The sequence below is a fragment of the Sturnira hondurensis genome, unplaced genomic scaffold, assembly GCF_014824575.4.
Source record: "Sturnira hondurensis isolate 20B ecotype Veracruz unplaced genomic scaffold, ASM1482457v3 Scaffold0006437, whole genome shotgun sequence".
Taxonomy (NCBI): domain Eukaryota; kingdom Metazoa; phylum Chordata; class Mammalia; order Chiroptera; family Phyllostomidae; genus Sturnira; species Sturnira hondurensis.
Genome location: NW_028079068.1, coordinates 8546361 through 8559514, shown reverse-complemented (window position 1 = coordinate 8559514; position 13154 = coordinate 8546361). Strand labels below are relative to the sequence as shown.

The 13154-nt window shown below is 42.7% G+C and overlaps 1 protein-coding gene across 2 annotated transcripts in view; it reads left to right on the top strand.

The window, feature by feature from the left end:
- Positions 1-434: 434 nt before the first annotated feature.
- The window catches only part of MKLN1 (muskelin 1), a 337548-nt gene continuing 324828 nt past the window's right edge, over positions 435-13154 (top strand). For both annotated transcript variants that reach the window (XM_037049181.1, XM_037049180.1), the window contains exon 1: positions 435-571. The gene's annotated coding sequence lies outside the window, so the exon portion shown is untranslated. The remainder of the gene's footprint in view (positions 572-13154) is intronic.

Genomic DNA, 13154 nt, shown 5'->3' with positions numbered 1-13154 from the left:
CCCCACCCCTTCAAGCCGGTCTCCCTTCTCAGCAACTCTGCCCCCTTACCTCTCTTTGACCTCCTTTCTTTCCTTCACAGCCTGGCCCTTGACTTCTCGGCCTCTTCTTCCCCTTCTTTACCTGCAATATCCTGTCCCTACTGGGGTCTCCTTCACACCCTTCTATCCGGTCCCATCTCTTCTGACGCCAAACCCAGCATTCCTCAACTGCTCGGCCTGGTCGGCTTCAGCCAGAGTTTGTGCCCGTGCCCCAGGGCGGGGAAAGGAGTGTGTGGTGCAAAGTGGGGGCAAGAACCCCCCCCTCGGCGGTGGCCCCCTGCCTCGCCTCCCTCCGCCCCTCCTGAGCCCCGGGTGGCGGCGCTTCCTGGGCGGATGGTTGGGACTTGCCGCAGCAGCTGCGGTTCTGCTGTGTCATGCAAGAAGGAGGGCGGCCGGAGCTGGAGGGGGAGGAGGGGAGGAACCTGATCTCTCCGGTAGCGAAGGGCTGGAGGCAAACACCGAGCTCCCCCAGAGCCGCCCGGGAGCAGGGAGGGCTCCGCTACCCCGGGGGGCCCTCCCCGCGGGGCAGATGGTAAGTGGGGCGGCGCAGGTGGTCGCCTTGGGAAGGGAGCGCGCAGGGGGGTGAGATGGGGAGGTGGGGAGAACCAGGAGTCACCCGGGCCAAACTGAAGGATCCCAGTGTCCAGCTGAAAGGAACTCAGGCCATAATAAGGATGACCAGAAAAACGCAGCAATAATTACCACTCGAATAACGGCCCGCAGCTGACTCAGGCTACACGGAAGAGTTGTGCATCCCTAACCCAAGACGGACCTAGAGGCAATCATTCGGGGTCTGAGACCCATCATCCCACCAGCCCTGGCTTTGTAGGGTAAAGCTGGGTAACAAAACAGCATATACCATACCAGTTCCTCTAGCCTGGCTGAGCTGTATGAGTTGTCTTGTTTAAAACTAGGGAAGGCGATGGAAACCTGCCCAGCCTCACTTTAGCCACGAAAATAATGCTTTTGGCCCGGGGCCTCAGACAAACAGCCACTGGTGCAATTAAACAATCAATAGGAAAAATAGCTTCATTCCCCTCGCCACCTCCTTCAACCAGGGTAATTGATTCTGCTTAAAGGAGAAAGCCCACGCACGTATATTCCCTCCCCTACACCGCCGGCCCCCCCCCCCGTCAGCCTCCACACAACATGGACTGTGGACCCCACTATTCACCCCACTATCGGGCCGTGATTCACGTTGCATGAGGGGACTGCTCTGGACTCGGAACAGTCTCACCTCCGCTGCCCTTCACCACAGGGGACTCAGAAACACAGAGCTAGCAGAGAGCAGTGAACGCAGGGGCAGGCTGGGCGCATCCCAAAAGTACTCACTTCGCCTGAGTGCAATTCTCAGGAAAACCTTTCTGTTCGTAGTTGTATTCCTTTCCATTTCACTCCTGGAAATCTCAAAGAACTTTCTGAAGTATCTTTTTTTTTTTAATGTCAGTCATATGTTTGGGAACGTAAGGGGTTGGTGGGATTAACAGAAAGGCTCATAACTGTCTCAAAAGCACATGCCGTTGCTAGGGAACTCAGGCTCATCTGCTTTCTAATCATTAGCATGTTCTGTGGAAGTCAAACTTCTCAGGGTGTATTAAGATGAGTGGCATTTGGTTGAAAGTGTGCTTGCTTGTATCGTGGCCTCCCGGATTATTATCGATTGCCTCACACCCACACATCTTGTTTTCCTAATTCGATTTCTGCATGTGCGTCACTGCTAGGGACACGCAGACCAGACCAGTCAGGTTCACTTCCTGTTTCTCAGAACTAGTTTATATTTGGTCTCGGAGCTGGTAAAACATTATCACACTGATCCTCTTGGAAAGAAACCTGCTTTCAGTGAAAACAAATTAGCCCAATTAAACACAAATTCCCATGGAAAACGGCATCATTTGAGGAACAAAGTAGCCTGACAGTTACCATTTGAGGAAAAAAAAAACGTTCTTGAAATATAAAGCCTAGAAAAACCCATCATCTTTATTTTCTTTTGCCTAGAATGTTCATTCCTCAGCAGTAGAAATGAAACAAACTCAAGTAGAGAAATTTAAGGATGATATTTCCAAAATGAAGCTCAAAAAATACACATTGAAGCTGGGGAAATCTTTTAGACCAAATAAGGCATGGAATTGGATGGCATCCAGGCCCCAGGAGCACAAATAAGCTTGAGATAGCATTGGGGCGCTCGGAGAACAGAGTGTGATCACAAGGCCACTCTGCAGATAGAAGCCCATTACTCTGAGTACTAATTGTCTCTTTTACCAATGCCCTATGTCCCTGGCTCTTTTTTCTCAGTTCCTTCCTCTTTATAACAAGGATGTCACAAAGGCAATATCATAAAGATAAGCATTATGTAAACAGTTCAGTTGGGTTCCGATGTAGATCACTTGTTTAGATGGAAAAAACAGTGTATATGGCATTGAGGAAAGGTCAGCTGACTGAAAGTTAGGAAATTCACTCTACTTCTACTGACCCATGACCTTGGACAAGCCAGGCCAGGTCTTCTCCTGGCAGTTTCCTCGGAGAAGCTCAACAACAGTGCTGGATGGACTAAAAGATGTCCAAGCTTCCTTCCATGTACAAGCCTCTGTGATTAGATTGAACCCACTCCATAAAAATTTCAATTTTAGTTAGATTTTGCAGTGTTAAATTTCGACACTGAAACTTTAATATCTATCCATAGAGACCTTGGAGGAAATTGAAATGGGAAATGATTTGCTGTTGACGCATCATTTTTTAGTGTCAATTGTCAGACAATCCAATGACATTGAACTTACTCTCAATGTACTTGCTCTCTGCTTGTGTGGCGGTGTTGTAGAAGGAACAGAAAGGATAGGAAATTGTATGGAGGGGGCTTAAGTCATTTCGTATTTAGTCAACCCAAACTACTTTTACAAGCAAAGCAATGGAAGGATGAGGAAGGGTCACGTAAGAAATAATCAACGGAATCCTCCTGGAGCTAATCATCTATTCACCGGTATTTTAATTAGTGAGAGGCGAAAGTATACGTAGCATGGATTTTTGAAACGTTCAGATTCACAATATTAAGAAGTAGCATAAACAAATGTGAGATTTGTGCGAGAGAGAAAAGACCTGGCTTTGAAATCCAACGCTGCCACTGTATTTATTCATTACTGAGTGCCTGCTCGGAGTCAGGTGCTGTGCTAGGCACTGAGAATACAAAGATGAATAAGATGGTCTGCTCCAAAGGCCCTGACAGTATAATGGTGAGACAGATGAGTGTGGAGATGAGGGAGATGATGCCAAAAAGAGAGCTCATTGGACGAGTACCAAACCAGGCCTTCCATGGTAAGGGTCCCAAACCATAGAAGGTTAATTTGGAAAGGAATTCTGAAAGATAAGTAGAAGTAATCCAGACAAATGGGCAAATTAAAGAGAAATGTATTCCAAAGAAAGAAAGTACTATGTATAAAGTCCTGGAGGTAATAAGGTGTACCCAGAGAGTTGAGGGGGAAGAACAGTGCCCAGTGGAGTAGTAGATTTCTCAGTAAATACATTGTACCAATGCATGCCAGGAGTACTGAAGGATACACCCAGAAAGATCAGCAAGGTCTTGTGTGTCTAAGAAATTTTCCATTTATTATACGGCCAATGGAGGACCACTGGTGAATTTTAAGAAGTCTGTCCATTTTAGAAAGATCACTGCAGTTTGGAGAATTTCTTAGTGTGAGTAACACTATAAGCAAGGAGACTAGTTAGGAGATCAGCACTGTAGGAAAGAAATGATGGACATCTAAACTGAGGCAGCAAGAAGGTCAATAGAGAAGAAGGATTCAAATCGTATGTAAGATACAGAACCAACTGAGTGTTATTATTGATTGCATCTGCAGGATTTGGAATAGAAGGAGACTTATGACCAGGTAAATGGGAGGATAGGGGTACCCTTTGCCGAGATGGGGATTTTAGAAGACAGCGTAGGTTGAGAAGGGAAGGGGATTAGTTTAATTTGAAACACGCTGAGTTTGAAGTGTCCACGGGGTATCAAAATGAAGCTTTCTGTGACCTAATGGAACAGGGAAGTCTAGAACTCAGAAGAGGGATCTGTGCTAGAACCATCAGAATGTGATGGTTTATGGAAGCAGATGAAACCCCTGACAGAAAAGGTGGGACATAAGAAGACCAGAGGACCTGCTCTGGGACCTTAGGAAAATGCCCACATTCAAAAGGCGAGGAAACACACCTGCAAAGGAAACACATGCAGAGAGATAGCAGGACCAGAACAAGTAGCTTCGGAGAGGCCAAGGGAGGAATTGTCAACAGTATTAAATGCTAGGGAAAGGTCAAGAAAAATGAGGACTGGAAGTCCTGGGACTTAGCAACAAGGAGGTCATTGTTGTGTTTGGCAAGGAGGAGTTTATTGGGGTGGTAACCAGATTGCAGTGAATCAGAGGAGGAGCAGAGAAGGTAGAGGAAGTTCTTTTGGATAAAGGGCAACTGGGCGGGGGAGGATAAAGGTATTGGGAAGAGAATAAAATCATGGTCTGTTAAGCCTGCGCAGGGAAAGAAGAAAATAATACAGTAACAGAATTTTTTATTCTTTGAAGCCTTCTTCTTCAAATTCAATGGCGTGACCATCCGTCCAATGCTCAAGTCAAAAACAAAGGAACGTGTAGACATGCATGATGTGTCTCTTTCCCTCAGTCCTCACATCCAGTCTATCAGGAATTCAGGTCAACCCTACCTCCAAACCATTTTCACAATCTGTTTCTTTCTATCTGTACTGCTACCGCCCTAACACCAGCACCATCTTCTGGGCTTCTGTAAATAGCTTTCTAATTGGTTTTCCTGCTTCCACTCTTGCTCCTGTTCTCCACAGCACAGCCAGAGTGACAGGAAGCATAAAACATAAATCAGATCTTATTGCTTCTCTTCTTGCAACCCTTCCATGTCTTCCGATTGCACTCGGAATAAAGTCCAGACTCCTTCGCTGGCCTACAGAGCCCTGGGTGGAAACCCAGACCTTTTTCCATCTCATCTCCCACCACTCTCCCTCAATCTAATCACTCTGGCCTTTTTTCTGCTCCTCAAACACATTGGATTGGCTCTTGTTTTAAAGGGATCACCCCAGATATTTCCTTTTCCTGGAATACTCTTTTATTCGTTCTGATCTCTGTTTAAACGTCACCTCCTCAAAGAGGCCTTTGCGGACCGCCTTTCCTAAAGTATCCTCTGTCCCCCAACCATCCTATGTAAAAACTTAATTACTATTTGTTTTTATTGTCTATGGTTGAGAACCCCTCTGAAGTTTAAACCCTAGGAGGATTCCTGGCATACAGTAGGCACTTAAAAATGTTCACTGGATGTTTATAGGAGGAAAAAGAGGACAAACAGATTATTAGAAATACCAGCATCAAGGATCAAAGCCTGGTGTGGTTGAGGAATGCCAGGGATGCTGGATTACTAGGCTTTTAAGATTCCAGAAGTAGAGGAGTTACTAGCTGTGTGACATCGGGCATTCATATTTCTGAGGTTCACTTTGTGAATATGGACTATCAGTAGAATTAACTTAAATAGTACAGTTATAGGTATAAGGCAGCCTTATCAAGCTATTATCAGGAAGTCAGGACTTCTGCGAATCAATTTATAACCTCTACATATGACCTCTTCATTTAGGCTTCCCTGATGGAGTTAACATTTGATTGTTATTAGAAAAAAATGGCTAAATTGTGACTTTTAAAAAATGCTAGAGTACCCGAAAGACCCTGGATATTAGCTTATTTAAGAAGAAAGCCAAGCATTCCTACAAATCAATAAGAAAAGGATTGAAAACCCTAGGAGACTGGGCAAAGTGTTTGACAGTTTGCAGTTAAGAAGATGCAAATGGACCTTCAAAATATGTAAAAATGCTCATCCTTTCTCATAACAAGAGCTACACAAATTACAATGCAATTAGATGTCGTTTTTACTTATTACTTTGGCACGAAGCAAAACGTTTAATAGCATACTTTGTCCGCCATGCTAGGAAGAGGGTAAATGTTGTCAGTAGGAGTGAAAATCAATACAACTTCTAAGGAGGGCAATGTGGCAGTATTTATTAAATTTTTAAATGTACAAAACCTTCGACCTAGTAACTCCACCTGTCTGTATTCTGCTGATAGATGCATTCACACACGTATCAAAGGATGACTCATCCAGGATCTTCACTGAAGCTTTTATGCTAAAGACAAAACAACCTTCAGGCCCATTGACAGAGAAGTGATTAAATAAATTATGGTACAGTTATACAGGTTAAAGGTAGGCAGTTGTTAAAAACTTCGGGGGCAGTTTTAGGTGTACTGATGTGAAAAGATCTTCATAATACATTGTTGTGTAAAAAAAATAAGATGAAGAACACCATGTATTTTGCTAGCATTGTGTTTCTTTTTAAAGATTATTAACTTTTTTTAATCTGAAAATGTCGGTGAGAAGTGAAAATAGAAAAGTGAGAGAGCAGGTGTGGAGAGACCAGTTGAAACAGCATTTCGGTGATTCAGGTCACAGACAATGGCTTCCTGGTCTAGGGTGTACAGGAAGAGGAATGCTCAGAGTTCACAGTTATTTTACCTACGTCTCTAGTCTGTCTCTGTTTCACTTGTTGGTTCAGTTTGTTTGTTAAATTCCACATATGAGTGAAATCGCATGGGTATTTGTCTTTCTCTGGCTTATTTCACTTAGCATAATATTCTCCAGGGCCATCTCTACTGTTGCAAAGGGTAACATTTTCTTCTTTTTTACAGCTCAGTAGAATACCATTGTGTAAGTGTCCCATAGTCATTTTATCCACTTATCTATGGATGGACACTTGAGCTGCTTCCATAACTTGGCGATTGTAAATAACGCTGCAATGAACACAGGGGTGCTTATGTTCTTTCGAATTAGTGTTTTGGGTTCCTTTGGGTTTATTCCCAGAATTGGAGTTGTAGGAAAGTTGGGGGCGGTTAGGGGGTAGAACAATTGAGAAAAAAGAGAAAGGACTCATGGACATGGACAAAAGGGTGGTGATGACTGGGGAAGGGGGTTATAAGGGGACTAAATGACAATGGGAAAATATAACAAAGCTATATTTTAGAAAAACAAAAGAGTTATTTTAAAGAACTTGATGATTCAATGGAAATAGTGAGTTATAGAGAGGGAGATAATGTCATGGTTGCCTTGACATTCAAGGTCAGATGCATGCGTACATGTGTCAGTCACCAAGATGGACAATCCTGGGACAGTGACACTGTTCTGGGGAAGAGAGAGAAAAAAGCAGCGATGTCTTCTGCAGACCTGTAATACAGGTCTTAAGTCAGGAAAACTGCTGGCACTGGATTCATAAGTCTGGAAGAAGATTGTTTAAGGAGGGTAGATGGAATCAGAAGAAAAGCAGGCTCAGGACTAAGCTCTTATCACTTAGAGACTGGATGAAAAAGAAAGAGCTGACAACAGAGACTGAGAATCAGAAACCAGAAAAATGAAACCAGAAGATTATGGGGCCACAGAGAGCAAGAGAAGAACATGTCAAAGAAGAACATGTTACATGTTGCCAAAGGGCCTGAGAAGGTCATTAGAACTTGTTTCTCTTATCAACCCTAAATTCCTAGAAAGCCAGGATTATTTTACTTATTTTGGTATCCTCAGGGCTTGTCCCGTGCCTCACGCATAATAAATAATCACCCAAATTTTGTTCAATTGAAAAAAGAGATACTGTGCAGAGGCAGACAGGCAGAGATGCGGGAAGATAATAGAATGTGTCTTTGGGTCCCAGAGAGTGAGCGAGTGAGTGAGTAGGTAAGCAAGCAAGTAAAAAATAAATAAATAAAAAGACAGATGCCCTTGAACTTTATTGCAAACCAAACCCGATCTTAGAAAAAGGAGGAGGTTCTGCTCCCTTGATATTGCTCTTGAACTAACACACTGAGCCCTCACAGTGCCATATTGTTGTGATGTTAAGTGCCTCCTGAGCACATTTTGGGAAGTAACATTCACCTGTGTCTGGTAACTCTGAGTCATTTTTGGTCTTTATTTAGGTCCTGAGTGATGACAAAAAGAGCAATTTGCTTTTCCTTGTCTGTCTGACTCTGTCCTACCGCCTTAAACCAGTTGATGGAGTCTGGAGAATCCATCTGGGCACCACTACAGTTCTGTAACACCCTGTAACCACTCATAAGGACGCCCAGACCTAGTTTCCCATCAGAGAAAATGATGACTTTTGGCAGGAAGAGATGTTTTACCTCCGGGAGAAACCGCCAGCTTCTCAATCTGTTAGTGTTTCTGCTTTAGGAGAGAATGTAGAGAATACAAAAGGAGAAAAGGTTTTGACTTCGTCCTGGGAACATGGAAATCTATATAACAAAAGAGATGCCCTGACCTTTTGGTACAGTGTCCTTGAATTAGAACTAAAATTAGTAGATGTAGTTGAAATGGTATTTAAAATGTTACGACATTCTGTATTACTTAGTTAGACCACCCGTGGTAAAATGTTTCTGGAAAGGGCCACATGGGAAATATTTCAGGCTCTGTGGGACGAATCGTCTCTGTCCCAGCTCCTCACCCCTGCCATTGTAGTTGAGTGAAAACAGTCATAGACAATGACCAAATAAATGAACATGGCTTGTTGCAATGAAACTTTATTTATGGACACTGAGATTTGCATTTCATAAAACTTTCACATGTCATGAAATAGTATTTTTTTAATCCTCACTCGAGAACATTTTTTTCATTGCTTTTAGAGAGAGAGGGAGGGAGGGGGAGAGAAAGAGAACAAAAAAAGAAAAATTGATATGAGAGAGACGCATCGACCTCTTACCTTCCATTTGCTCCCCAGCCAGGGGTCAAACCTGCAACTTGGGTCTATGTGTCCTGACTGAAAAATCGACTCCATGACCTTTCAGTCTACAGGACAAAGTTCCAGCCAACTGAGCCACACCAGGCAGGGCCAAATAGTATCCTTCTTTTGATCTTCTTCAGCTACTTAAAAATCTGAAACTCATTCCTAGCTCGAAGGCCATACAAAGATATGGGGTGGGGTGGGTTTAGCCAGTGGACAGTAGTTTGGCAACTTTTGATTCAGGCAACATGAAAATTATGTCTTAAAAAAACATTTTCGGATTCACACTCGTGAAGAAAGTGATCTGTTCATACACAGCTATGCCCCATTTATTTTAACTTCTCAAGTGTACTGGAACATATCGACACATTTGCCTACATCTGACTACTTGGAAATAAACTTTGTCTCCTCGGTTCAGAACTCATTTAACACTTTGCTCCTTCTCTTCCTTGAAATGAATGAATGTGCATGAATGTAGTATTTTTATAGAGCAAACTAAAGAATTCTTACTGATTGACCTTATAAATACCCAAACCAAGAGAGGACATAGGAGTTCTAATCACATTCTAAAACTACATTCAATTCATTCAGTAAGTATTATTAATGATCTACTTCTTTCATTGTACATACTGTTTTGCAGTTAGTGATAAAAGAGCAGAGATGATTGATTGATTGATTGATTGACTGATAGCTAGCTAGCTAGCTAGCTAGATAAAAAATCTAGTCACTGGCTGATAGACACCAGTGAGAATTGTTTGGATACATCACAGTATAAATGTAGTCACTTAAGCAACAGATAGGGAGGTAGACAAAACTAAGTTTAAATATGAGCTTTTTTGTGTCCCAGATGTGTGACCATATAAGCTTGAGTTTCCTCTTTTTAGAACAGGAATAAAAATACCCACCTCTTAAGGAAGTTGTGGGAATTAAATAAGACAGTGCTTGTAAGTCAGCTAGCACAGTACCCAGTACATGGTCAGTAATCAGTTAACGGGAGCTGTTGCTGTATTCCACCAACACAAAGGTATAGAGTGTGTTCAAAAGAAGCACACAATCAAAGACAAAGCAGAGTGAGTGAAGAACTGACGAGCACAAGTGGAAACTCACAGACCTGAGGATCGATGACTGGTAGAACAGATCTGGGTGAAAGTAAAAGCAGAAGTGTCATTGTCACAGGAGCATACATACGGCAGCTGGACAGTTGTCTTGCCTTTGCTTCCCTAGTAACCAGCAGCTGGGTTGTCTTAGGAGCTCCACCTGTAGGTCTAGCTCTCCAGCCTCCCCAGTACTTAGCTGCAATTCTGACTGGGGAGAAAGTGGATCATCAGTGCAAACCCCAGCATCTTGCTTCCTTCCAGTGAAGTTAGCTGTGAGCCTTAGACACCTGCAGCTTACTCCTGTGTTTGTCCAGTTCTGGACTTCCTGGACCTCCACGCGTCAGACTCTGGTCATTCAGCCATGAATACCAATCTCCCTGTAGATCTAGGACCCTGTCCTGAACCCCGCCCTACTTCACCATGACTCTGACATCTTCTTTAGCTTATCTCTAACCATTTCCTCTTCCCCAGAGGGCTGTATTCTGCTGTCCACACCCCTTAAACTATGGTACACATGTGACTTAGCCTTCACACTCAACTGCGTAGCATTAAAGGCTTCCTGAACTTCACCTTGCTGTGAGACATACAGCTCAGCGGCCCTAATCCAAGCCAGCTTCTGGATTCACTGCGCATGCCCTGAGAGCACTCCGCATCCTAGTCCTGGCTCACACTCTCAACCCACTGGCTACGCGTCGTCAACTAGTTGTAGCAAGCCTTATGAGGTTATGGCAACATCAATAATGCTTTCCCAATGCAAATGACAAAATTATTGGCACAGGGGCATACTTCAGAGGTAATGGAGAACTCTAACATCTACTGACAAACTCATTCTGCAGGAAAGTGAGCATCAAATAAAGTTGGCATGACTTAAATTTAAACGAATTGCGTATTGAAGAGGTACCATTCTGTACTTAATTCTAACCAGCTGAGAAGAATGTCTTGGTGAAGTGGCAGTGACAATCAACATAAGCGACCACAGCATCCTTGAATTTGTAGTAGCCAAAGAAGGTGATTCTGTACTTTCTAATCTGACACAAGGAAGACTCGAGTAAGTTAACACAAGATATGGACATGAGGGTCTGTCTGGCTAGGAACTAAAAAAGAACGCTCAAAAGGAGTAAAATGACTTGAAACTTAAATTTTAATAAACCCCATGATTTCCATGAAGAAAAGGGAGCGTCTGGTAAAGATCAGTGTGGCTGCTCAAGAAGTGTCCTGATAAGATCATATTTTTATTTATATTTTAAAATTAAGTACAGTTCATAGTTTATTCAGATTTTTTCTTTTTTGATCTGATGTGTTTTTTAAAAATTTTTTTAGAAAGATTTTATTTATTTAGAGAGGAAAGGAAGGAGAGAAGGAGAGAAACATCAATGTATGGTTGCCTCTCGTGCACCCCCTGCTGGGAACTGGCCTGCAACCCAGGCATGTGCCCTGACTGGGAATCGAACCTCGATCGCCTGGTTCACAGGCCCGCGCTCAATCCACTGAGCTACACCAGCCAGGGCTAATGTTTTTTCTTCTAAAATTGTTTTTAAATTTTTCAACTACAGTTTACATACAATATTATATCAGTTTTAGGTGTGCAACATAGTGATTAAACATTTATATAACTCATCATGTGATCTCCCCAATAAGCCTCATTTGACATCATTCACAGTTATTTAATATTATGGTTTACATTTCCTCTGCTATACTTCCCATCCCCATGACTCTTTCTGTAACTGGCAATTACTTCTTTTTTTTAAAGTATATTTTATTGATTATGCTATTACAGTGGTTCCATTTTTTTTCTCCCCTTTATCCCCCTCTGCCCTGCACCCCTCTCCCTCCATCAGTCCCCACCTTAGTTCATGTCCATGGGTCATACATAAAAGTTCTTTAGCTCCTTCATTTCCTATACTATTCTTAACCTCCCCCTGTCTATTTTGTGCTTCTTATTTCCTGTACCTTTTCCCCCATGCTCCCCTCTCTCCCTCCCCACTGATAATTCTCCGTGTAATCTCCATTTCTGTGATTCTGTTCCTGTTCTAGTTGTTTGCTTAGTTTTTGCTTTTGCTTTTTTAGGTTTGTTGATAGTTGTGAGTTTGTTGTCATTTTATTGTTCATAGTTTTGATCTTCTTTTTCTTGGATAAGTTCCTTTAACATTTCATATAATAAGGGCTCAGTGATGATGAACTCTTTGAACTTGACTTTATCTGGGAAGCACTTTATCTGCCCTTCCATTCCAAGATTGCTGGATAGAGCAATCTTGAATGTAGGCCCTTGCCTTTCATGACTCTGAATACTTCTTTCCAGCCCCTTCTTGCCTATAAGGTTTCTTTTGAGAAATCAGCTGATAGCCTTATGGGAACTCATTTGTAGATAATTTTCTCCTTTCCTCAGGCTACTTTTAAGATTCTCTCATTATCTTTAATTGGGTGATGCAATTAAGATGTGCCTTGGTCTGTGCTTCCTTGGGTCCAACTTCTTTGGGACTCGCTGAGCTTCCTGGACTTCCTGAAAGTCTATTTCCTCTGCCAGATTGGGGAAGTTCTCCTTCATTATGTTTTCAAATAAGTTTTCAATTTCTTTTTTTTTTAATATTTTATTTATCTATCTTTTTAGAGGGGAAGGGAAGGAGAGAGGAAAGAAACATCAATGTATGGTTGCTTCTTGTGCATCCCCTGCAGGGAACTGGCCCCTGCCGGAAACTGGCCTACAACCTAAGCATGTGCCCTGACTGGGAATCGAACCACGATTGTGTGGTTCGCAGGCCCGCGCTCAATCCACTGAGCTACACCAGCCAGGGCAGTTTTCAATTTCTTGCTGTTATTCTCCTCCTTCTGGCACCCCTATGATTCAGATGTTGGAATGTTTAAAGTTGCCCCAGAGGTTCCTAAGCCTCTCCTCATTTTTTTGAATGCTTGTTTCTTCATTGTGTTCTGGTTGGATGTTTATTTCATTCTTCTACTCCAAACCGTTGATTTGAGTCCTGGTTTCCTTACTGTCACTGTTGGTTCCCTGTACACTTTCCTTTATTTCACTTTTCATAGCCTTCACTTTTTTCTCTATTTTGTGACCATGCTCAACCAATTCTGTGAGCATCCTGATTACCAGTGTTTTGAACTCTGCATCTGATAGGTTGGCTGTCTCTTTGTTGCTTAGTTCAATTTTTGGAGCTTTAATTTGGGCCATTTTTCTTTTTGTCTTGTCTCGCCTGTTACATAGT